Source organism: Adiantum capillus-veneris, chromosome 8 (genome assembly GCF_014529385.1).
Source record: "Adiantum capillus-veneris isolate H3 chromosome 8, ASM1452938v2, whole genome shotgun sequence".
NCBI classification, from domain to species: domain Eukaryota; kingdom Viridiplantae; phylum Streptophyta; class Polypodiopsida; order Polypodiales; family Pteridaceae; genus Adiantum; species Adiantum capillus-veneris.
This window is the reverse complement of record NC_140938.1, coordinates 78,221,747-78,245,911: the sequence shown is the minus strand read 5'-3', so window position 1 is coordinate 78,245,911 and position 24,165 is coordinate 78,221,747. Positions and strand designations below refer to the sequence as shown.

At 48.5% G+C, this 24,165-nt stretch overlaps 1 protein-coding gene across 6 annotated transcripts in view; it reads right to left on the bottom strand.

Moving 5' to 3' along the window:
* Positions 1-24,165, bottom strand: part of LOC147452411 (mRNA export factor GLE1-like) — a 169,950-nt gene that overhangs the window by 5,235 nt on the left and 140,550 nt on the right. The window lies entirely within an intron of this gene.

Here is a 24,165-nt window from a genome sequence, read left to right as displayed (position 1 = left end):
CTTGTTTCTATGATCTTTTGACATGTATTAGAACGTCCAACATGATGCAATCTACCAAGCAGAAGCCAACAGCACTTGATTGGCCACCAACGCTCGACTAGCCAAAGAAAGATGCTGTGAGGACCAATAGCAAAGCTTCCGACGCATCGACTGCATAACAGGTGCAAACTGCAGCTCCAAAATCACACCCAGACCCACTTGAAACCCATGAAATCTGACATTGTCTCCGCTGCAAACAAATACAAGTAAGCTGCAAGCAGACAGCTGTGCCTGACTAGACGTCTCTCTCTAGATGATGATATTTGGGAGTTCTTGAGGGATGGAGATGTCATCCTACTTGGGAATTTAAATAGTAGGACCGCATGTCATCAGGCATCTTTTTTTTTAATGAGAAAAAGATCCTTCTATTAGTTAATGAAAACTGCCCATAGGGCTACAACCACCTCTGCAAGAGAGGGCTACAACAAACATGATGGGGAGACTCTCCCAATGAAAAAACAGCATATATACAATGAGGCTAAATCAAGAGATGGGAGGAGAGAAGAGCAACACAGGTGGACGGTAGTGCCATCTGAGCACACCCTGGACTATGGTGTAGAAAGGCCCAGGGCGCCAGAGTCGAAGGAAAGCCTCGTGGCGCTCCCGCATGCGGTCGGAGCTGCCCTGTAGTCCCTCAAGCTGTCCTCTGAGAGTATGGATCAGCTCTAGCCAAAAGTCACGAGCAGTCTCTGCTGGTGGCACAGGGCGAGCCTCAAAGATGAGGAAAGTTGAAACAGCGGGCCCGCCAGATGAACCAAAGTGTCAGGCCACTGATGAGCTCCCAACACTCCTCTCTCTCACTGCACCACTCTTGTGGAGTAAGCGCTGTAGCAGGCTGGAGTGTAGGTCGCCCCCCCTGCATCACTATCATCCTGCTGGTGGAAGATAGCTCAAACTGAAGTGCCGGGCCCGTGAGGGTGGACCAAGCCGCTGCCCCCCAAGTGTACTGTCGAGCTGTGGAGAGAGCAGGCATCAGCCGAAGAACTCGTAGCCACACCTGCTTGTGGGGGGGCAGGAGAGAGAGCCCACTTGCTGTCCTATGCAATGAGAGTGAAGGAGAAGGGGAGATTGGCGCAGAAAGAGCACACGCAGAGAAAACGTGAGAGAGAGAGAGAGCTCGTTGGATTTTTGGGAAAAAGCCACGCTATTGTTTTTGGGCTTCACATTTGAGTATATGAGTAAGTGACTAGGGGGCCATTCACACTTGGGCCCCCTCACTTATAAGTCTTTTTAACTTATAAGTTATAAGTACAAGGCACTTAGGCCTTTATTCCCTAACAACCTCCCACCTAAAGGCAATGTACCTTGGGAGATCAAAGAATCAGCTAACTATGATACAACAGCTGATCATGCACTTACTCATCCAACACCCATCATCTGACGACAATATGCAAACCGCTCTGCTGGAAGACTCTTGGTCAAAAGATCTGCAGGATTGTAATCTGTGTGCACCTTGACAAGTGTAATGTGCTTGTCATCAAGCACACTCCTGATAAAATGATACTTCACCTCTATGTGCTTTGTCTTGGCATGAAAAACAGGATTCCTTGCAAGCATAATAGCACTCTGACTATCACAGTGTAGCACAGGAACCGGTGACTTAATGCCAAGCTCTTCTACCAAACGCATGAGCCACATAGCTTCTTTGCATGCCTCAGTGGCAGCCACATACTCAGCCTCAGTGGTAGACAAAGCAACACATTTTTGCAGTCTAGAAATCCAAGAAACTGCACCTCCTGTGAATGTAAACACATATCCAGAGGTAGACTTCCTGCAATCTGGATGTCCAACAAAATCTGCATCTGTAAAGCCATGCACAGATGTCTCACTCTTCCCAAAACAAATGCACAAGTCTTTAGTGCCTTTCAAGTATCTCAAGATACACTTCACTGCTTCTCAATGCTTTTTGCCAGGATTGCTCATGTACCTGCTTACCACTCCCACCGCAAATGCAATGTCCGGACGTGTAGCAGCCATAGCATACATCAAACTGCCAACGGCTGATGCATAAGGAATCTTGGCCATTTCAGCCCGCATATCATCTGTGTTTGGGCAGTCATGTGCAGTCAGTTTTACATATGGAGGCAGCGAAGTACCAAGTGCCTTTCCCCCATCCATATGAAAACGATGTAGCACCTTATTAACATAATCTCGTTGAGATAGATACAGACGCCTGTTGAGTCTATCTTGAGAGATACGCATGCCCAAAATATGATTAGCATTACCAAGATCCTTCATGTCAAAGCGATTCTTTAAGCTTTGCTGTAGTGCATCCAACTCCGTGACATTGTTACCCGCAATAAGCATGTCATCAACATACAAAATCAGCAATAGAAGAGATCCATCACTTGCCGTTTTGATATACAAACAGTGATCAGAATTACTTCTTTTGTATCCTTAAGACCTCATGAATGTATCAAACTTGTGATACCATGCACGGGGAGACTGTTTCAAACCATACAAGCTCTTCAAGAGTCTACATACTTTCTTCTCTTGCTCCTTTGACACAAAACCTTCTGGCTGCATCATATAGATCATCTCAAGCAAATCGCCATGCAAAAACGCTGTTTTGACATCCATTTGCTTTAACTCCATATCTTCAGAAGCAACCAGGCCTAAAACAAGACGTAATGTGGCAAGCTTTACAACAAGAGAAAAAATCTCATCAAAATCAACACCATGCTTTTGTTTGTACCCATTAGCAACCAAACGTGCCTTGTACTTAGAAGAAGCATCAGATGTGACCTTGGTCTTGTAAACCCATTTACATGGCAGAGCCTTATGCCCTTTAGGCAAATCAACCAAGTCCCATGTATGGTTTTTCTCCAAAGACTGCATTTCCGAAACCATTGCTTTGAACCATTTCTTACTGTCTTCCCGTTGCATAGCCTCTTTATAGCAAGACGGCTCACCACAATCAGTAAGCATGACATAGTCCAAAGACGGTTCATATCTATCGGGGGGCCTTGTCACCCGAGTAGACCTACGCACCCAATGATCCATAACAGGTGGATTTTCAGCCTGTAAACCATCAAAAACAGCAGGCTGTTCAGCCGGTTGCATCGCAACAACGGGCGGTCTAGGAGCATCAACCTGTTCCCCTACCTGTGGTGCATCAATGGCAACTTGTTGGGGCTGATTTTCAGCAACTAAAGGCTGATTTTCAGCACCATTTTCAGCATGTAAAGGCTGCTGAACATTGGGCCTTCTTGGCTGTCCATATGTAACATCTTCACGAAAAACAACCCGGCGCACTTCCTCGACCTTTGTGGGCTGTTTGTGCATGCAATTCTCATTGAAGATGACATCATTGCTGCGTATGATTTTCCGTAATGCGGGATCCCATAATCTATACCCCATTTCACCATCCTCACCATATCCTAGGAAAATGCATTTATAAGACTTTGGTTCTAGTTTGGTGCGCAGTTCACTCCGGATGTGAACATAGGCCTCACAACCAAACACTCTTAAATGTGCATATGAGGGTGGCTTGCCAGACCACACCTCCTCAGGCACCTTTCCACCCAAAGCCTTGCTAGGTGAGCGATTAATCAAGTGAATAGCTGTTTGCACAGCTTCTGCCCAAAAACCATGAGGTAATGCAGCATGTGACAGCATACTCCGAACTTTCTCTTGGATAGTCCGGTTCAACCTCTCTGCAACTCCATTTTGAGAGGGATTAAAAGGAGCCGTGAGCTCTCTTTTAATACCTTTAGTAGCACAAAAGTCAATAAATGCTTTTGATACATACTCCCCTCCATTGTCTGAGCGCAAAGACCTAAGCTTCTTGTCAGTTTGATTCTCAACAAACGCAAGAAACTTCTTGAAAGTATCCAAAACATCGCTTTTAGCACGTATTGGATACACCCACACTTTACGTGTAGCATCATCGATAAACGAGACAAAATACTTCTTTCCCCCTAAGGACAACTGTGGCATTTCACATACATCGGAATGCACTAAGTCTAACCTGTCAGACTTCAAAGAAAGAGACCTTTTGTGCGGTGTTTGACTGTGCTTACCATAAATACAGTGCTCACAATGAGAAAAATCAGCATACCTCAAACACGGCAAATAACCACAACAAGACAGAGTTTCCATTCCTCTTTTACTCATGTGTCCCAACCGGCCATGCCACAAAGAAACACTTGGCTGCTCGGTTACGGCGACAACATGGTCACGCACACTAGATACATGCAAAGGATACAAAGTGTCCGATTTACAACCCTTGGCTACAATCCGGGCCCCTTTACAAATTTTCCACTTGCTATCACCAAAAGTGGTGTGATAGCCTGCATCATCTAGCTGCCCTGTACTAATCAAACTCTTCTTGAGTTGTGGCACATGGCGCACTTTGTGCAAAACAAAAGTCATACCATCAGCAAAGGAAAACTGGACACTGCCAATACCTGCAATGTCACATGCATAGTTGTCTCCCAAATAAACAGTGCCCTGCACCTCACCTGAGTACTGTGTAAACCAATCCCTATGAGGTGTTACATGAAAGGAGGCACCTGAATCAAGAATCCAAGTATGCATGTCCACATCAGAACCCATAGCAAGGGTATGTGCATCCACAGAAGAGGCATTGAGTACATCAGTGCTGCTGTCACTGTCACAGCTACTAGCAACATTGATTTCCTCAATCAACACAGTGCTCTTCTTGGCATTTCCCTTGTCCTTTGCATCAGTTTCAGCACCCTTGTTCTTCTCTTTCTTCCACTCATAGCATTCCCGTTTATAATGCCCTTTCTTTCCACAATGATGACACACAACATCTTTCCTACGAGATTTGCTGCGTGCCCTGTCCTTACTGTCAGATTTCTCCCTCTGTTGAGACCTGTCTCTCAAGTGCAATGCATTAGAAGACCCACCTGTGGTGTTCTTCCTGTTCATCTCTTCCATCAAGAGAGAACTCTCTACATCTGCATACTTAAGTGACGCACTTGAGTTACTAAGAGCTGTCCGGAATACATCCCAACTCTCGGGCAATGTGCATAGCAGAAAAGTAGCTTTGAACTCCTCATCAATCGTGAATTTCAGCTCTGTCAGTTGGCTGAAAATAGAATTGAATTCATTGAGGTGCACTGACATGTGCGTGCCCTCCTTCATGCGGAGATCCATAAGCTTCTTAAGCCAATATACTTTACTGGCAGCACTCTGCTGTGCATACAGCTCGTCTAAACGCTTCCACATGCCCCATGCTGTCTGCTCATTCTCTACATTGAAGAGTAAATTGTCAGACACCGAAAGCATGATCGTGGAGCGAGCCAACTCGTCCACTTCTTCCCATTCTTCAACCTCCATATCAACCGGTTTCACACCCTGTAACTTAATAGGTTTCGCCTGTTTCTTCTGCAACATCACATTATAACATTGCTTCTTCCATATAGCAAAGTTATGGGCCCCTTCAAGCTTGCGAATGTGCAACAAATTGCCACTTTCACTGCTAGAAGCCATTCTGAGTGATTACAAACACTGAAACCCTGTTTTGCCGACCTAAACACGCCCAAATGTGCGCAATCGGGCAAAAAACAGCTTGCTGTTACAGAAAAACAGCGAGCAAATTTCACGCGAAATCACCCCAAAACAGCGTACATTCACTGCCAAACCCTTACCAAAGGTTTCCACAAGGTGTATACATCATTTGCTTGCTGAAATTCCCTGTTTTGGGGCAAAAATCAGACCTGTAAACACCTGTTTTGCTGAATTTTCAGAACCTCGTTGGTGGAAACACCTGTACGATTGACCTGTGAGACTTGCCCTAATGAAATTGCATCAAATTGACCCCGAAATTGGTCAATTTCAGCAGAAATAGGCTGCTGTTCGCCAGTTTTTGAAACCCTAATTTTGGGGAAACTGTCACCGGAGGTCGATTCTACACGGTGAGAGGATCCCTTCGCGACAGAGTTGATCGAAAACGGTTGAATATCCTTCCCGCAGCGAGCAAAAACAGAATTCTGATCTGTGTTGCGAAGATGGCTCTCTTGGAAACCCTAAAGCTCTGATACCATGTGTGGGGGGGCAGGAGAGAGAGCCCACTTGCTGTCCTATGCAATGAGAGTGAAGGAGAAGGGGAGATTGGCGCAGAAAGAGCACACGCAGAGAAAACGTGAGAGAGAGAGAGAGCTCGTTGGATTTTTGGGAAAAAGCCACGCTATTGTTTTTGGGCTTCACATTTGAGTATATGAGTAAGTGACTAGGGGGCCATTCACACTTGGGCCCCCTCACTTATAAGTCTTTTTAACTTATAAGTTATAAGTACAAGGCACTTAGGCCTTTATTCCCTAACACTGCTGGGCCGAGGGACAATCCCAACGACAGTGACGCTGACTCTCCACCAAATGGTCACAAGCTGCACATGTGGCCGAGAGACCACTATGCACTAGCCAGCTCCCTATTGCTGTAGCTCTGTGTGCGACCAGCCACTGAAACAAGGTGACTCGCCTCGGCTGTCTGGAGTCCCACAACCTCTCCCAAAAGGCTGCCAAGAACTCGACTGTGAGACCCTCCTCCTGCCAATGACGTGCTGCAACGGGGCGGGCCTCTCTCTGTGCTGCTAGTATATGACGTCCCAGTCGAACAGTTCACTGAAAGAACGGGACTCCTGGGTGGTTTGCAGAAGAGAAGGGGTCCCTCCATAGCCACTCACCAGGATCCCACTGTACTCGTGCCAGTGGACAACACTCCCAAGCCCATAGCCTTGAGTGTCCAGTCTCAAGAGCTGCTGGGTCAAGGTCTATGACGCAAGTCCTCCCACAGATGCCCACTACTCGGATCCTCTGAAAACAACACTCTGCTACCTGCGGGGCCTCTACTGCAACTCGCTGTAGTCGTCCCCCCACCCTAAAGCTCGAAGAACAGGGCTGGGACAGTCTCTGAGCAGGCCCTGACTGAGATGAGAACCTCCAGTCGTGTGAAGGCTCCCATCCACCGAGGTGCTACTGGTTCAAGAGGTGTGAGCCACTCAGCTGGAACTGACTGTGAGATGTCCTGACACATGCTCTGCACCCCTCTCATGCCCTGTAGAGCTGGAACCCCTGCACCTCCTCTGACAAACCTGTGAACTCTAGCCAGTCACCTAGAAAGCGCGCTGGACCTGCTGCCATGGGACCCCAGGAAACATGAGGCCGACTACCAACCAAGTGGCCTCTCTGAGTGCTAAAAGATCCATCTGGTCGAAGGTTGCCAAGGGCCTCCTGACTGAGGCACCCTGGCACGAAGCCGCTGTAGCAAGAACTCCTTCCAAGGCTCCTCACCTGGAAGAAGTCCTCTGACTATGAACTTCCCAAGAAGGGCTCTGCTCTGCTGTGTTGGATCAATGATCCCAAGCCCTCCCTGAGTACAAGGAAGCGTGATGACCTGCCAAGCCACCTTGGCTCGGTCTATCTGAGTGTCACGTCCTGACCAAAGGAAGTTCCTGATCAGCCTCTCTACCTGGCTGATACAAGAACTCGAGAAGATCCAGTAGGAAGTGATGTACCACATAGTCGCCAACAACACCTGGTTGGCAACAACTACTCTGCCAACCAGAGAAAGTCGTGTTGAGCTCCAATGTAACAACATTCTCCTGATAGACAAGAGAAGGGGAGCAATCTGTTGCTCGGGAGACAAGTCCAAACCAACCTGACAACCCAAGTACCGAACTGCAGTCCCTGGAGGAATCCACCTCAAACCCTCTCCTAGCATCCAATCTGGCATAAGAGCACTACCAACCGAGAAAGCCACTGTCTTTCTCCAGCTGATCACTACGCCCGATGCACAACAGAAGGTCTCCAAAGCCTTCTCACATCTGTAAAGATTGGCCTCCTGGCCATCTAAGTACAAGGCTGAGTCATCAGCAAACTTAGCGTCCAGTAGCTCATCTCCCCGAATAGGGAGTGCTAAGCCCCGTAGACCAACCTGCTGTGACACCAAAAATCTGCTCATCGCCTCCGCATAGAACAGAACGAGAAAGGGGGCAAGAGGACAGCCCTGTCTGACTGAGCGTGTAAGCACGAAGCGATCACCTCTACCTCCTGCCAAAAGTACCTGACTGTGAGCTTGTCTGTACAAGGTTGACACCCCTCTGAGCCAAGCATTTGAGAAGCCCATCCTGCGTAGAGTGCCCATCCTGCAATGTAGCACCACTCCAAGGCCACCTCGACAAGGTTCCGGTGGGAACTGTTTTAACAAATAAAGTCAAGTGAGGTGCATATACATACCATATACCATACACATACCATGTACAATGTTATGAATGAAGGCTCTTACTCTTCATTCTATATGCTTAGGAAAAGCTTCTTTGTCTCGATGTTGATGGTTTCGAAACAATCAATTACGTCCGCCATCGAAGTATTCTCGAATGTGAGAACTACTAAAATCTATGAGTCTAGGACAAAAATCTCATTTTGGACATTCCAGGAGAGGTTTGAAATGACAAGACACCCCTTTGATCCAAGCATCTGAGAAGCCCATCCTTGACAAAACTTGTCTGAGTCCCATGTATAAGGCTCTCTAAAAGTGGCTGAATCCTCAAACTCAGAGCCTTGGCAAGAATTTTGTAGGCTGAGTTGAGGATGGTGATGGGGCGCCACTGTCGAATCTCATCCAAGGAGCCACCCTCCTTGGGAATGAGGTAGATCAGGCCCTCACTCATGTTGTCAGGCATCACTCCTATGTGCAAAATGTACTGAAAAGCACTACAGAGATCTGGGCCAAGCAGGTCCCAGTACTCAAAGAAAAAGCTGGGAGTCAACCCATCCTCACCTGGACAGCTACCACGGGGGAGGGCCCTAAGAGCCGTGTGCAGCTCCTCAAGCTGAAGTGGCATCTCTAGCCTCTGACGCATCTCCTCAGTCACAAGACAAGGCATTTGTGCCCAAACCTGCTCCCTGCATGCATCCTGCCGCTCTGATTGGGGCCTTGCAGACAGTAACTCATGGTAGAAGTCGGTAGCAACTGCACGTATATCCTCGGGCCCACAAGCAACTCACCTGTCGGGCCTCCTCAACTGATTGACCTTGGCATGCCAGTGCCGAGGTCCCACTGTCTCAAAGAAAGCACCAGTCACTCTGTCACCCACCTGAGTCCATTGAGATGCCTGTCGGTGGAAAGCAAACTGATGTCGTTTCTCCTCTGTGCTAGCAAGCTCCTGTCGAGCCTTCTGTAACTGCTCCTCCAACCAAGGACTGTCTGGATGCTGCTCCTGCATCCTCTGTAGTGAAGCAATGCCCAGTCTGAGACGCTGCCCCGCCTCTCTCGTTGCAGCCCGACGAGCCAGAGACTCTAGAAGAAAAAAATGGCTAATCTGAGCTAGGCTTGAGGTCACTCTGTCAGCAGGAGAATCCTGTCTGTCCATGCCCTCTGTCCAGAGAGCCACTACCCTCTCTCTGAGTGCTGAGTCCAACAAGACCCTCTCTGGGATGCGAAGCATCGTGCTTCCACTCCTTTGTCTGTCTGCCACTGTGAGGATCACTAGTGCATGGTCCGAGAAGGAGGTCCCTGCCAGGATGCCCACTGATCCTCCCAAGTCACTGAAGTGGTCATTAGTGTAGAAGCGATCTATCCGCGATAGATTCACTCCTCCCACTCTACGGCCCGATCGCGAGAAGGCAAGACTGTCTGGGAGCCTCACAAAACCAGAGTGCTGCCATGAATCCGCGACCCTCAGAGTCATACAAAATCTCTCCCAAGCTGCCAACTCGACTCCATGCACAATAGCATGGCTGCCACCAATCCTGTCAGAAGGGTCCTCCAACATGTTGAAGTCCCCTCCTATGCACCAATGATCTGCCTGCGGCAGAGACTCAACAATCTATGAACAAAACTCTGCACGCACATTGGGCGCATAGATGTTCAGGAAACCCACAAGGCCACCCTGAACCTGCATAGTAATCCACTGAGCCCTGCCTGGCACAATAATCCCTCTGCCCACAATGCCCTGCTGCAAGGAGTCTGCAATAGTCATACATACCCCACCCTGGATGCCTCCAGGTCCAAAAGCAGCTGACCAAAAAGTATCATATCGTCCACGCAAAAGCTGACCATATCGCCGAATGCGGCTCTCACACAGATGGTGCTCCTGAAGCATAAGGAGATCAATCTCTCCTCCCACAAGGCAACGCTGAAGCTCCTCACGCAATCGGCCCCGCTGACGCTGAAACTGGGGCCCACCTAGTCCCTGCACGTTCCATGAGACGATCCTCATGGGGAGCAAGAGAGAACAGATGCTACCGCAGCAGCTAGACGGGCTATCTTCGAGGCTGGCTTGGATGGGGAGTAATCCGCATCCGAGCGTCCTCTAGATAGGCGTGACTGCAGTGAGTGCCTAGCCCAAGCCCAAGCAGAGCGAGCCGTGCGTAAAGCAACCTCCTCTGTCCACGAGTCCTCATGAATGTATACATAGCATGGCAAACACTGCGATCAGCAAAGAAGTAAACCACAATATGCTTACATCCTGCTGAGTCTGAGGGTGTCACCGCAAACTTGGCCAATGGCCACAAAGTCTGGAGCATGTCTGTAACTCCTAGTTCTCCCATGTGGTGAGAGAACTCTAGGACCTGTGTATGCAACCATCCCAACACTGAGTCGAGAGTCCACTCTGTCTCGGCCTTGCCGCAAAGGGGGAAGGAGAAACCAACTGTTGAGTCCAAGGCCTCTGTCCCCATAGCGGCAAGGAACAGAGCATGGACCCTGAAGCAGGCTACCTCATGGTCTGTTGAGGGATCGCCTAGAAAACGAGTGGAGCCGTAGTCGAAGAAGTCCCAACTATCCCTCGTCAGACCATGAGGGATAGCTGCAAGGGAAGATGTCTGTACCTACAGAGGGGGCTGTAAGAAAGGCTGACCCTCTGTCGCTAGGCGACTCGTGGCAAAGGTGCTGCCAAGAGATCTCCTAGCCGCCGGAGAAGGCCCTGCCCCCTGAGTCGACTGTGGAACTGGAGTAGGAGCTGGGGGAAGCGGTGGAGAAGAGGGGCGGGAGGGGGCGACAGAGGTAGAGGGGCGAGGTGAAGAGGCAACGGGAGCAAAAGGCGAGGGGGAGGATGAGAAAGAGGGGGGGGGGGAACTCTCGGGGGGAAGAGGCTGTCGAGGGTGAAGCTCATGTGGGGGCTGGAGCAAGGACCTCCTCCTGCTCAAGAGGACCAAAGCGCTTTCCCGTGGGAACCCATTGCTGCTGAGCAGGCGCTTGAGGGCCAGTCTGAGTGCCAGGCTGACGCTGTGGCCCCTGTCGTCGTCTACCACGGGCCTGCTGCCATCCCTCCTCCGCTGGAGCCCCAGGCTCGGAGGGTGGCTTTGCATGTGTGCGCTGTGTCTCTGTCTATGGCTGCAGGCTAGCCCTGGTAGGCTGAGGCTGTGGTGCAAGTCGAGGCCTCCTCCGTGGACAGGCCTTCGCTAGGTGGCCCATCTGTCGACAAATGAAGCACTGGATCGGGAGGCCCGAATACTCCACACTCAATCAAGCATCTTTCTTTGACACTACTGAGAAATAGTTGAGAGAGCTATTCTCCAGAGAGATGGGGCTCTCCAAGACCTCAAAGGATGATGAGGAATTTACGGAGTACGGGAGATATCTGATTGAGATGGGCACACCACATGGATTGGCTTCACTTGCTTCCTTCATAGACATGGTGATAGCACTGTGGATTATGTTTTGGCTCCCACATCACTTATACCCCGCATTGAGGACTTATCAGTCTTGCCCAAACCTGTTCAAGTGGTTGTAGATCATGCTCTAATATCTTTTGCAATATATTTTACTTACACTATTTGGTGGCTTTCATCATGCAGCACATCACCATCCAAGATACCACTTCTGAAGCCAGAGAGATGGAGTGTATATAGTAGAGAAGTATAGTCTTCTAGCAGAGGAGAATCCCCATAGACACTTGTCAAAGCTCACCCAGATTTGACAGAGACGATACACACAACAGCAGTCACAGCTTTTCCTCAGTCTCAGCCTAGCGGGAGACCACGGTTTGGGAGCACGCCTCAGAATAGTTTCTATGATGATGAGTGTCGAGAGACAAGCGCCCAACTACAAAGAGAGATGGCTTTAGGACAGATCACACATGGGCAGTAGTGTGTACTCTTCCACCACCTTATACGACAAAAGAAGAGAGCTTTCTTAGCTCACCTTGAGAGAGATATTTATCAAATACTCTTGAGCCAGAACTCTAGGGAGGCTTGGCGAATCTTTAGAGAGCACTCACGCGCTCCAGTCATTATGTCAAACTACTGGCGTGTCTCGGGAAGGGGAGCCTCGGGAAAGCATTGGGTGCTTGTACAGGACAATTTAGAGAGATTTCCCGCGAGGAATCTCGTCTAATTCAAGGGGCAAGTGACCCTACAGATGCGAGAGCTCGAGGGCTACCCAGAAAAGTGATCTGCACGCGGATCGGAGCGCAAAACAAATAATTCATCGAGCTGCAATTTCTCGCCAGGTTTGGCAAAGAGCTCTAAAGTGCATGGAAAGTCTATGTTTGCTTGGGATTTTGCCCGTGGAGACTTCTACTGTGGTTATGTTGCCGAAATAGGGTTCGAGTAGAGGAATTTCAGCCCGATAAAAGTGGGACATCTTGTAGAAGTTTACAGGTTTTTCTCAAGTATAATATGAATAAAGAAATACCGAAAGGGGCGCCAGTCTTTGGGGCCAACAGGGTGTTGTTGTCTGCTTGGTAGCGCTCTAGCTGCCAGGCCGTGGTTTGTTCTTGAAGTGTTTAATTCCAATCACAGGCTTATTTGTGAAGTTCCTTTGTGTCGTAAAAGTTAAAGTAAAGAATTTCGGGTGAAAGCCAACGCCCACTGCCCGACGGGCCGGTTTCATTAGGGCTCTCCGAGCCTAACCCTAGCCAACCTGCAGATCCCCGATGAGGGGCCTAAACCCTAGCAGAAACAGAAGAAGAAGTTATCACCAACTTGTTCCTCGCCGAGTGGCCCAAGAATTAAAGAAGGGGTTAGGATTAAAATCCTAACTCCCACCAACTTATGGGAAGTTGGTGGGACCTCGTCTGATGGGGCCCAAGTTTATAAAGCAAAGCCAACACCTACACACACACACACACACACAACTTGCGTAAAAACCTGATAACGTGGCAGCTATACGGACACCTACATTTTACGCTGCTCATGCGGCAGCCGGTACGGGCCTCCGCAAATTGCGCATGGCAAGTTGTATGAACAACCATTCACGCTAGCTTTTGGGAGACCAGATGCTTAGACTAGTTGCTTTTCATGTAAACTGCTTTTGAGGGCCAAGGGTCTTTAAATATGACATGAGGGCTCACTCTTTAGCATCCTACCGCGTGGAAGGTGCAGAGAAGTGCCACCAGAGTGTAATGAGTTGAAGCAATATAAAGAACTACCAAAAGGGGTGCCACGATTTGGAGCAATGCTCTCTTTGGGTGGAACTTTGTCACTCCGTGTCTCGTGCCGTGCATCTCTTTCAGTTCTGTTGTTTTAAAGCGTCTAAATTTTGTTCAGTCTGTTCTTTTCGATTGGCACGTAGTGCCCTTCCGTTAACTTGATATCAGAGCTCTAGTCGTGTGTTTTTCCAGAAAGAATACTGGTCCTACCAAGAACAGACAAAGCATCATGGCGTTGCTGGATTCTACAGAGTACGTGCAGTTTCTTCTCGACAAGCTTTACGACATATTTTTGGGGCATCCTCAACAGAATCTTCCAATGCTCCAAAGTTTTCAACAATTCCTGAAGTACATGTTGCCCCCTTTGGCACTAGAAAGTACAAGAGCTTCCAACCGGCAATCTACTCACCCTTCACTTCCAATTGCGCGAGTTTTTAAGAACATGGTACCAATGCAACCGTCATTGCCACCACCTCCCCCACCACCACTGCCTACAGCAGAGACTATCTTGAAAAACACCTTTCAGCAAGTGTCATTGTACGACATGCTTCGACTTGATGCAAATTTTCAAAGTGATACCCTTTCCATCATCCAGTCTTTGTATCCTGGTGCAGGGAGCCTAGTGGCGGGCACCTACCTGTGCAGCCCTTGGAGTCCTACATGATTTCTTATCCAGCTGCTCCCCTCACCGACTACAAAAGTCCTCGTCGCACTGTGTCTATTCTTGGGCATCAATTCTCACGCGTCATAGTGGATGGTGGATCTGGGATCAATCTGATGCCAGAGTTTACTATGTTGGCTTTAGGTTTGCAACCTACCCGCCCTGCTCCATTCACTGTTCCATTGGCGGACCAGAGGACAGTCTATCCAGTGGGCATAGTAGATAAGGCGCCTCTGAAGGTAGAAGACTTCACATTTAGCTTGGATTTTGTGGTGGTCAGTCTTCCCTAGGTGGAGGGAGGATTTCCTTTGCTTATTGGTAGACCATGGTTGCGCAATACTAAGGCACTTCATGATTGAGGAAACGACGCCATGTGGATACATACTTCTGGCTCCCCCATGCAACCAATTCGACTCGAAGGAGGTATGGATCTAGTGGTTCATCACACCTCATTGTTAGTACAGTCCAACCCCGAACCCGAGCAGCCCATCCCACCTGACGAGTCTCACGAAGACCTGCTGCAATGGTTGGAAGCTACCACATCAATGCCGTGCTATGTGGTCTCTATTCAAGCCTCACCTGTGCCTGTAACTCTCTCTCCCAGCTCCTCAGGCCGCCACCAGTGTCCCAAGCCCTACAGCAAAAAGTGTGCAAGTGAAAGAAGTAAGTGTGTTAGTCCCTGATGACCATGAATCAAGTGTTCCTCTGATGGAAGCCGTCGGCCTTGGTGAACCTATAACACATCATAGAAGGGAGAAGAAATCTCCTCTACATGAGCTCGCCAATGTTCCACCTCTTCCTCTAACATCTCCCGAGTCTCACGCCCCACCCACTCAAAAGCACTCTGCTATGTCTGTGTCTGAAGACTCACCCTTTGAGGAGCTTCCACCAGGATGGTTACAAGAGGAGTATGCAGAGTTTCCAATCGATCAAACACCAGCCCATGATGTCTCGAAGCTTCAAGAGGCAGCTCACTTTTCATCTTCCGAAGCACCCTCCCCATTACACCGCTTGACCCGGTCAAAGAAGTCAACCTAGGCGACCCTGACAACCCTTCCTCTTAGCAGCTTGGTTATGGGAGCATCCCGGGTTACTCGATCAGGTAGTTTCTTTTATGCACTCTTTTAAAGATGTTTTTGCTTGGTGCTACAAGGATTTGGAAGGGATCCCACCAGAATTGGTTATCCATACTATCCCTCTGGTTGAAGGGGCTAAGCCTGTCAGAGGCCGAGCTTACACGCTCAACCCGAAGTATGCAAAGGCTGTCAAGTCAGAGCTCGAAAAAATACAAGAGGCAGGGATCATTGTACCTGTGGAGCACTTTGAGTGGTTATCACCCATGGTGATAGTACCTAAGAAGCAGTCCAATAAAATCCGTGTGTGCGTAGATTACCGCGCTCTGAACAAGGTAACTATCCCAGATGGTTTTCCCACACCTTTTACTGAGCGGGTGCTAGAAGATGTAGCAGGACATGTATTGTACAGTTTCATGGATGGGTTCAGTGGATACAATCAGTTGGGCATCCATCCAAGTGATCAGATTAAAACAGCCTTCGTGACTCCCTGGGGTATTTTTATTTACACTAGAATGTCGTTTGGGTTGAAAAACGCTCCACCTTCCTTCAATCGAGCAATATGTCTCATATTTTGTCCTTTACTTACAGATCATCTTCGCATCTTCATGGACGATTTTTCGACCTTCTTAGGTGCTCAATGTTCAACCCCAGTGGCAAATATAGAGGAGCACCTCGCTCAGCTCTCTGTTGTCTTCCTCAGGTGCAGAGAGGCACGCCTAAAGCTTAATCCTAACAAATGTCATTTTTTGGTCACTGAGAGTACACTTCTAGGCCATGTGGTGTCTGCCAAAGGTTTAGCGCCTGACCCAAAGAAGATCGTGGTCATCTTGAAGTTACCACCTCCCATCAACCCGAAAGGTGTTCAAAGCTTTGTAGGCTACACAAGCTATCATCACAGGTTTATACGAATGTATGCACAGGTGGCTCAACCATTGACCCGACTCACTAGTGCTATTGTACCCTTCCAATGGTCAAAACTTGAGGCTGAAGCATTTGCATACCTCAAAAAACGCCTCACTGAAGCACCTATTCTAGTGGCTCCAAATTGGTCTCTCCCTTTTCATGTGCATATTGATGCCAGTCAACTGGCTGTGGGTGTTGTGCTGACTCAGCCTAGTAAGGAGTACAATCTGGATCGCCTTGTTCACTAAGCAAATCGCCTACTCACCAATGTAGAGCGCAACTACAGCACCATAGAAAGGGAAGGTTTGGCTATGGTGTATTCTTTACAAAAGCTTCGTCATTACTTGTTAGGGGTTCACTTCACTATTATCACGGATCATCATGCGCTACGCTATCTTCTGAATAAATCCCAAGTTGCAAGAAGAGTCTGGAGGTGGCTACTGATATTCTAGGAATTCGATTTCGACGTAGTTCTTAGTCCAGGCAAGCGGCACGTCATGGCCGACCATCTCTCTCGCATACAGGTGAGCCCGATACTAGGGTTGATGATGACTTTCCGGATAGTCATCTCTTTAAGGTCGACAAGACCCTAGAATGGTATGGAGATGTGTTACATCTGCTCTCTACTGGCCTATATCCTGAGAATGCTTCCCCCTTGCAAAAAGAAAGACTCTTGCTGAAGTCTAGGTCCTTCTCTTTGATTGGCGGACAGCTCTACAAATCTGGGTCAGATGGTGTGCTGCGTAGGTGCGTCTCCCCTCATGAAGTAGAACACATTCTAGAAGATGCACACAGTGATCCTACAGGTGGCCATTACCCTGGTCACATCACGGCAGAAAAAATCTTACAGACAGGCTTATGGTGGCCCTATCTATTTAGGGATGCTATTGCTCATGTCAAGATTTGTGATGTCTGTCAGCGATGTGCACCCAAGCCTAGCAAGCAATCCAATTGCCCTCTGCAGGTATCTATGGCGTGGTTGCCCTTCTAGCGATGGGGCTTGGACTTTATTGGTCCAATTAGTCCACCTGCTCAACCCGGCAATCGTAAGTATCTCCCGGTAGCGACGGATTATGCAACAAAGTGGGCTGAAGTGGTGGCTACCATCGACTGTACAATCGCCACTGTCGCAAAATTTTTGTATGAAAATATTTTTTGTAGGTTTGGGTGCCCTCTGGAAATCACCACTGATCGAGGTAGTCATTTCGTCAACGACCTCATCTCCACACTCCTCACAAACTACAAGGTTTTTCATCGCAAATCTTGCTCTTACTATCCTAGAGCAAATGGGCAAGCTAAGAGCACTAACAAAGTGCTAATCGCGCTTCTCAAGAAAGCTTGTCACTTGCATCCGACTTCTTGGGCTCCACCTATCCTCGGCACAGTTTGGGCTTATCGCACCTCCTTCAAGGCAACCACTCACAACACCCCATTCCAGCTAGCTTTCGGTCTAGAAGCACCTGCATCATATGAGTTCAACTCAAGTTCAGCAAGACTTGGGAAGCGTTCGCGACACAACGGGGATTGCTTCCGCAAACCTCTTGTCTCTCGAAGTTAGAAGAAAGCAGGATGTTAGCTTCACACGCTCTGCAAGCCGAGCAACTTCGTCGCAAAGCGTGGCATGATTGCCATCTCAGAAAGCCAAAAATAACGCAAGGGACACTGGTGCTACTCTATCAAGCGAAATATCTTAAAAAGGCTAAGAAGCTGGTCCCAGCCTGGCAAGGGCCATTCATGGTGCAAGAGATTTTGCCATAGGGGGTTGTCCAACTAGTCACTCTGGAAGGTGTTCCCTTGCCACTGGCAAATGGATCCAGAATCAAGTGCTATCACTCACCCCGACTCTTTAGAAATCAAGTAATGTTATCCCTCCCACCAGTATGACCATTCTCTCCAGCTTTATATTTTTCCCTCTTCTCAGGTCTACCTTATGTCAAGTTCTCCTCTCAGTTGTTATTTGTGTTATCTTTAAAATTCTCCTTGTTTTACTGCGTGCATCAAATTCCTTCTCATCTCATTGATATAATTCAGGTTTTCGACTCCAGCTATGATCCAGCTTGTTCTTTTTAATTATTTAAATTCACTCATAGATTGGATGGTCATCTTCCTGTTTCTGTCTCTGTGTCTATCTGTGTCCCTAGGTATCTCTATCTCTAGTCCTTACTGCTCTGTCTCTACTGCCTCTCTCTCTGTCCTTGGACATTTTTCCTTATGGATTTCTTCAAAATGTCCGAGGTTCAACTCTAGTCGGATAGAATTTTGATTTTCCTTGGTATTTTTCCTAGCACTACTCTGTTGCATCTCTCTCTCTCTCTCTCTCTCTCTCTCTCTCTCTCTGCCCCGTCTCTCTCTCACACACACTCACACGCACTGTCGCTTCTCCGGCAACCAAAGTTCCAAAACAAAGCTCTTGCTCCATAACATCCTCCCTCTCTGTTTCCCCTCCCTCTCTGTACAATATGTCTCTATCAGTGTGGAAGTCTTGATCGGCCACTAATTCTTCAGCATCTACTCTCTCTCTCTCTCTCTCTCTCTCTCTCTCTCTCTCTCTCTCTCTCTCTCTCTCTCTCTCTCTCTCTTCGACTCCGAATTGCTGCTACTACCGCTGAACCACAAGGCATCTCTAGAGAGCTGAACCCTGAAGCTTTGCTGCTGCGACTAATAGCCTAAATATTCCACCACGCCAAAGCCTGCTGTCTACCTAATCACAGCTCTAACAATTCTGTTTGCTCGCTCTGTCCCCTCGTCCCTCACCAGCTCACCACCTATCTACCCCTCACCCCCCCTATCTACCCCTCGCCCCTACCTACCTAGCCCTCAGCCCCCCCACCTACCCTTTGCCTCTACCTACCCCTCGCCCCTACCTATCTATCCCTCGTCCCTACCCAGCCCTCGCCCCCCCCCTACCCAGCCCTTGCCCCCCCTATCTATCCCTTGTCCCTACCTCATCTCCACACTCCTCACAAACTACAAGGTTTTTCATCGCAAATCTTGCTCTTACTATCCTAGAGCAAATGGGCAAGCTAAGAGCACTAACAAAGTGCTAATCGCGCTTCTCAAGAAAGCTTGTCACTTGCATCCGACTTCTTGGGCTCCACCTATCCTCGGCACAGTTTGGGCTTATCGCACCTCCTTCAAGGCAACCACTCACAACACCCCATTCCAGCTAGCTTTCGGTCTAGAAGCACCTGCATCATATGAGTTCAACTCAAGTTCAGCAAGACTTGGGAAGCGTTCGCGACACAACGGGGATTGCTTCCGCAAACCTCTTGTCTCTCGAAGTTAGAAGAAAGCAGGATGTTAGCTTCACACGCTCTGCAAGCCGAGCAACTTCGTCGCAAAGCGTGGCATGATTGCCATCTCAGAAAGCCAAAAATAACGCAAGGGACACTGGTGCTACTCTATCAAGCGAAATATCTTAAAAAGGCTAAGAAGCTGGTCCCAGCCTGGCAAGGGCCATTCATGGTGCAAGAGATTTTGCCATAGGGGGTTGTCCAACTAGTCACTCTGGAAGGTGTTCCCTTGCCACTGGCAAATGGATCCAGAATCAAGTGCTATCACTCACCCCGACTCTTTAGAAATCAAGTAATGTTATCCCTCCCACCAGTATGACCATTCTCTCCAGCTTTATATTTTTCCCTCTTCTCAGGTCTACCTTATGTCAAGTTCTCCTCTCAGTTGTTATTTGTGTTATCTTTAAAATTCTCCTTGTTTTACTGCGTGCATCAAATTCCTTCTCATCTCATTGATATAATTCAGGTTTTCGACTCCAGCTATGATCCAGCTTGTTCTTTTTAATTATTTAAATTCACTCATAGATTGGATGGTCATCTTCCTGTTTCTGTCTCTGTGTCTATCTGTGTCCCTAGGTATCTCTATCTCTAGTCCTTACTGCTCTGTCTCTACTGCCTCTCTCTCTGTCCTTGGACATTTTTCCTTATGGATTTCTTCAAAATGTCCGAGGTTCAACTCTAGTCGGATAGAATTTTGATTTTCCTTGGTATTTTTCCTAGCACTACTCTGTTGCATCTCTCTCTCTCTCTCTCTCTCTCTCTCTCTCTCTCTCTCCCCCCTCTCTCTCTCACACACACTCACACGCGCTGTCGCTTCTCCGGCAACCAAAGTTCCAAAACAAAGCTCTTGCTCCATAACATCCTCCCTCTCTGTTTCCCCTCCCTCTCTGTACAATATGTCTCTATCAGTGTGGAAGTCTTGATCGGCCACTAATTCTTCAGCATCTACTCTCTCTCTCTCTCTCTCTCTCTCTCTCTCTCTCTCTCTCTCTCTCTCTCTCTCTCTTCGACTCCGAATTGCTGCTACTACCGCTGAACCACAAGGCATCTCTAGAGAGCTGAACCCTGAAGCTTTGCTGCTGCGACTAATAGCCTAAATATTCCACCACGCCAAAGCCTGCTGTCTACCTAATCACAGCTCTAACAATTCTGTTTGCTCGCTCTGTCCCCTCGTCCCTCACCAGCTCACCACCTATCTACCCCTCACCCCCCCTATCTACCCCTCGCCCCTACCTACCTAGCCCTCAGCCCCCCCACCTACCCTTTGCCTCTACCTACCCCTCGCCCCTACCTATCTATCCCTCGTCCCTACCCAGCCCTCGCCCCCCCCCTACCCAGCCCTTGCCCCCCCTATCTATCCCTTGTCCCTACCTCATCTCCACACTCCTCACAAACTACAAGGTTTTTCATCGCAAATCTTGCTCTTACTATCCTAGAGCAAATGGGCAAGCTAAGAGCACTAACAAAGTGCTAATCGCGCTTCTCAAGAAAGCTTGTCACTTGCATCCGACTTCTTGGGCTCCACCTATCCTCGGCACAGTTTGGGCTTATCGCACCTCCTTCAAGGCAACCACTCACAACACCCCATTCCAGCTAGCTTTCGGTCTAGAAGCACCTGCATCATATGAGTTCAACTCAAGTTCAGCAAGACTTGGGAAGCGTTCGCGACACAACGGGGATTGCTTCCGCAAACCTCTTGTCTCTCGAAGTTAGAAGAAAGCAGGATGTTAGCTTCACACGCTCTGCAAGCCGAGCAACTTCGTCGCAAAGCGTGGCATGATTGCCATCTCAGAAAGCCAAAAATAACGCAAGGGACACTGGTGCTACTCTATCAAGCGAAATATCTTAAAAAGGCTAAGAAGCTGGTCCCAGCCTGGCAAGGGCCATTCATGGTGCAAGAGATTTTGCCATAGGGGGTTGTCCAACTAGTCACTCTGGAAGGTGTTCCCTTGCCACTGGCAAATGGATCCAGAATCAAGTGCTATCACTCACCCCGACTCTTTAGAAATCAAGTAATGTTATCCCTCCCACCAGTATGACCATTCTCTCCAGCTTTATATTTTTCCCTCTTCTCAGGTCTACCTTATGTCAAGTTCTCCTCTCAGTTGTTATTTGTGTTATCTTTAAAATTCTCCTTGTTTTACTGCGTGCATCAAATTCCTTCTCATCTCATTGATATAATTCAGGTTTTCGACTCCAGCTATGATCCAGCTTGTTCTTTTTAATTATTTAAATTCACTCATAGATTGGATGGTCATCTTCCTGTTTCTGTCTCTGTGTCTATCTGTGTCCCTAGGTATCTCTATCTCTAGTCCTTACTGCTCTGTCTCTACTGCCTCTCTCTCTGTCCTTGGACATTTTTCCTTATGGATTTCTTCAAAATGTCCGAGGTTCAACTCTAGTCGGATAGAATTTTGATTTTCCTTGGTATTTTTCCTAGCACTACTCTGTTGCATCTCTCTCTCTCTCTCTCTCTCTCTCTCTCTCTCTCTCTGCCCCGTCTCTCTCTCACACACACTCACACGCACTGTCGCTTCTCCGGCAACCAAAGTTCCAAAACAAAGCTCTTGCTCCATAACATCCTCCCTCTCTGTTTCCCCTCCCTCTCTGTACAATATGTCTCTATCAGTGTGGAAGTCTTGATCGGCCACTAATTCTTCAGCATCTACTCTCTCTCTCTCTCTCTCTCTCTCTCTCTCTCTCTCTCTCTCTCTCTCTCTCTCTCTCTCTCTCTCTCTCTTCGACTCCGAATTGCTGCTACTACCGCTGAACCACAAGGCATCTCTAGAGAGCTGAACCCTGAAGCTTTGCTGCTGCGACTAATAGCCTAAATATTCCACCACGCCAAAGCCTGCTGTCTACCTAATCACAGCTCTAACAATTCTGTTTGCTCGCTCTGTCCCCTCGTCCCTCACCAGCTCACCACCTATCTACCCCTCACCCCCCCTATCTACCCCTCGCCCCTACCTACCTAGCCCTCAGCCCCCCCACCTACCCTTTGCCTCTACCTACCCCTCGCCCCTACCTATCTATCCCTCGTCCCTACCCAGCCCTCGCCCCCCCCCTACCCAGCCCTTGCCCCCCCTATCTATCCCTTGTCCCTACCTAGCCCCCCCCCCCCCCCCCCCCCCCAAAAAAAAAAAAAAAAACCCCACCTACCCCTCGCCCCCTATCTACCCTCGACCCTATCTAAATCCCCCTCGCCCCTACCCACCTAATCTCCATCCCTCGCCTCTGTCTAATCCCCCTCGCCCCTACCCACCTAATCTCCATCCCTCGCCTCTGTCTAATCCCCACTCGCCCCTAACTAATCCCCCTCACCCCTATCCAACCAATCTCCCCCTCGCCCCTACCCAATCAATTTTCCCCTCACCCTTATCTAACCCCTCGCCCCTATCTAATTCAACCTGGCCCCTCATCACCCCTACCAAAATCCCCCTCGCCCCTCACCACCCAGTCCCTCGACCCTACCCAAAACTACCCTCGCCATACCTGGCATATCGTCCCTACCCTAACCTGCATATCGCCCCTCCCTGCATATCGCCATACCCTCTTCCTCCCTACAGTCTATCCCATCGCGTTGCAGGTTGCAGCGCCCCTCTAGAGCGTATCCCATCAAGTGCAGCGCTGCAACGTTCACCTTCTTTTCTCACGCTTTTCAACCAGGACCTATTTCAACAATCTCCCACTCACGTTTTCAGTTTTGCAAGTTTCTGAGGATACGGCAACAGTGAGTTCAAGAACAATTCACGATGGCTGGTACAAGCAAGCAAGCTAAAAAGAAAGCCTTGTCTCGACAGAGACTCACTGAAACATCTCGAACTTCTGCAGAGGAAGAAGACGTGGAAACCTCCAGCCATGGCTTCACCAATCTGTCCTCCACTGATCATAGTGATGAGAGTTACAAAGCGTCTGACTCTGGCTCTACCTCTGACTCTGACTCTGAGTCTTCTAGCCAACAGGAAGATGCTGTGAAAGACAAAAAGAAGAAGGCCATCATGCAGGTGTTGAGCCATCAAATTCCTTGGCCTCCTTCCTCCAAAGCTCAAACCAAATTCACTTTGAACTTCCATATGCAACAGCCTCATCCGTCTCTTCAAGAAGTTTTATCAAAAGATCAGGTATATACGCTAGGTCTGTCAGCATTAGCAGAGGCAGATCTGCCTACCGATATTCCCATGGATATGGTGCATGGGGTTCTCAAGCTTTTTTCCAAAGTAAGAGGGCACCCACTGACGGCTACACGCATTGTTCACGCTTTGGGAATGACAACCTTTCCTGCAGTAAAACCGGCTACGAGAACCTATTCACAACTTTCAAAAGATGCGACCATTGAAGCATGCAAAGAGCTAATTAGTACTAGTCATGCTGACTATGCAAGAAATACAAAGCTTTGGGCCATTTTCAAGTACTACTTTCTGGCCAGAGCTGCTAAAGTAAGCAAGAGCAGATGTGACATGCCTACTATGTTCTCGCACTGCGATGGCTTATACTGCCTCATCAACACCATCCCGTGTGGCTTTCATCAAATTCTATTTACCTCACAATCGCAGGCAAAAATATTCAGAGCTCAAGTGCAATCTGTGCAATCTAGCTTTAAGTGCTTTGCAACTCCCATGTTGGCTTGGGTCATTAACATACATGTTAGCCTTATGGATGTGGATACGGATATGCGGCGTAAAAGCTCTAAGGCAAAAGGAAAAGCTATTGAACAAACAATGAATCTCCCTAGGAAACCGAAGAAAAAGAGGGCGAAAGTGGTGAAGGACACATTGGAATCTTTAGTATCACTGCCAGTTTCGGAAAGCCAACAGCTTGGAGTGAAGCAACCTGTTCGACGTTCCTCGCATA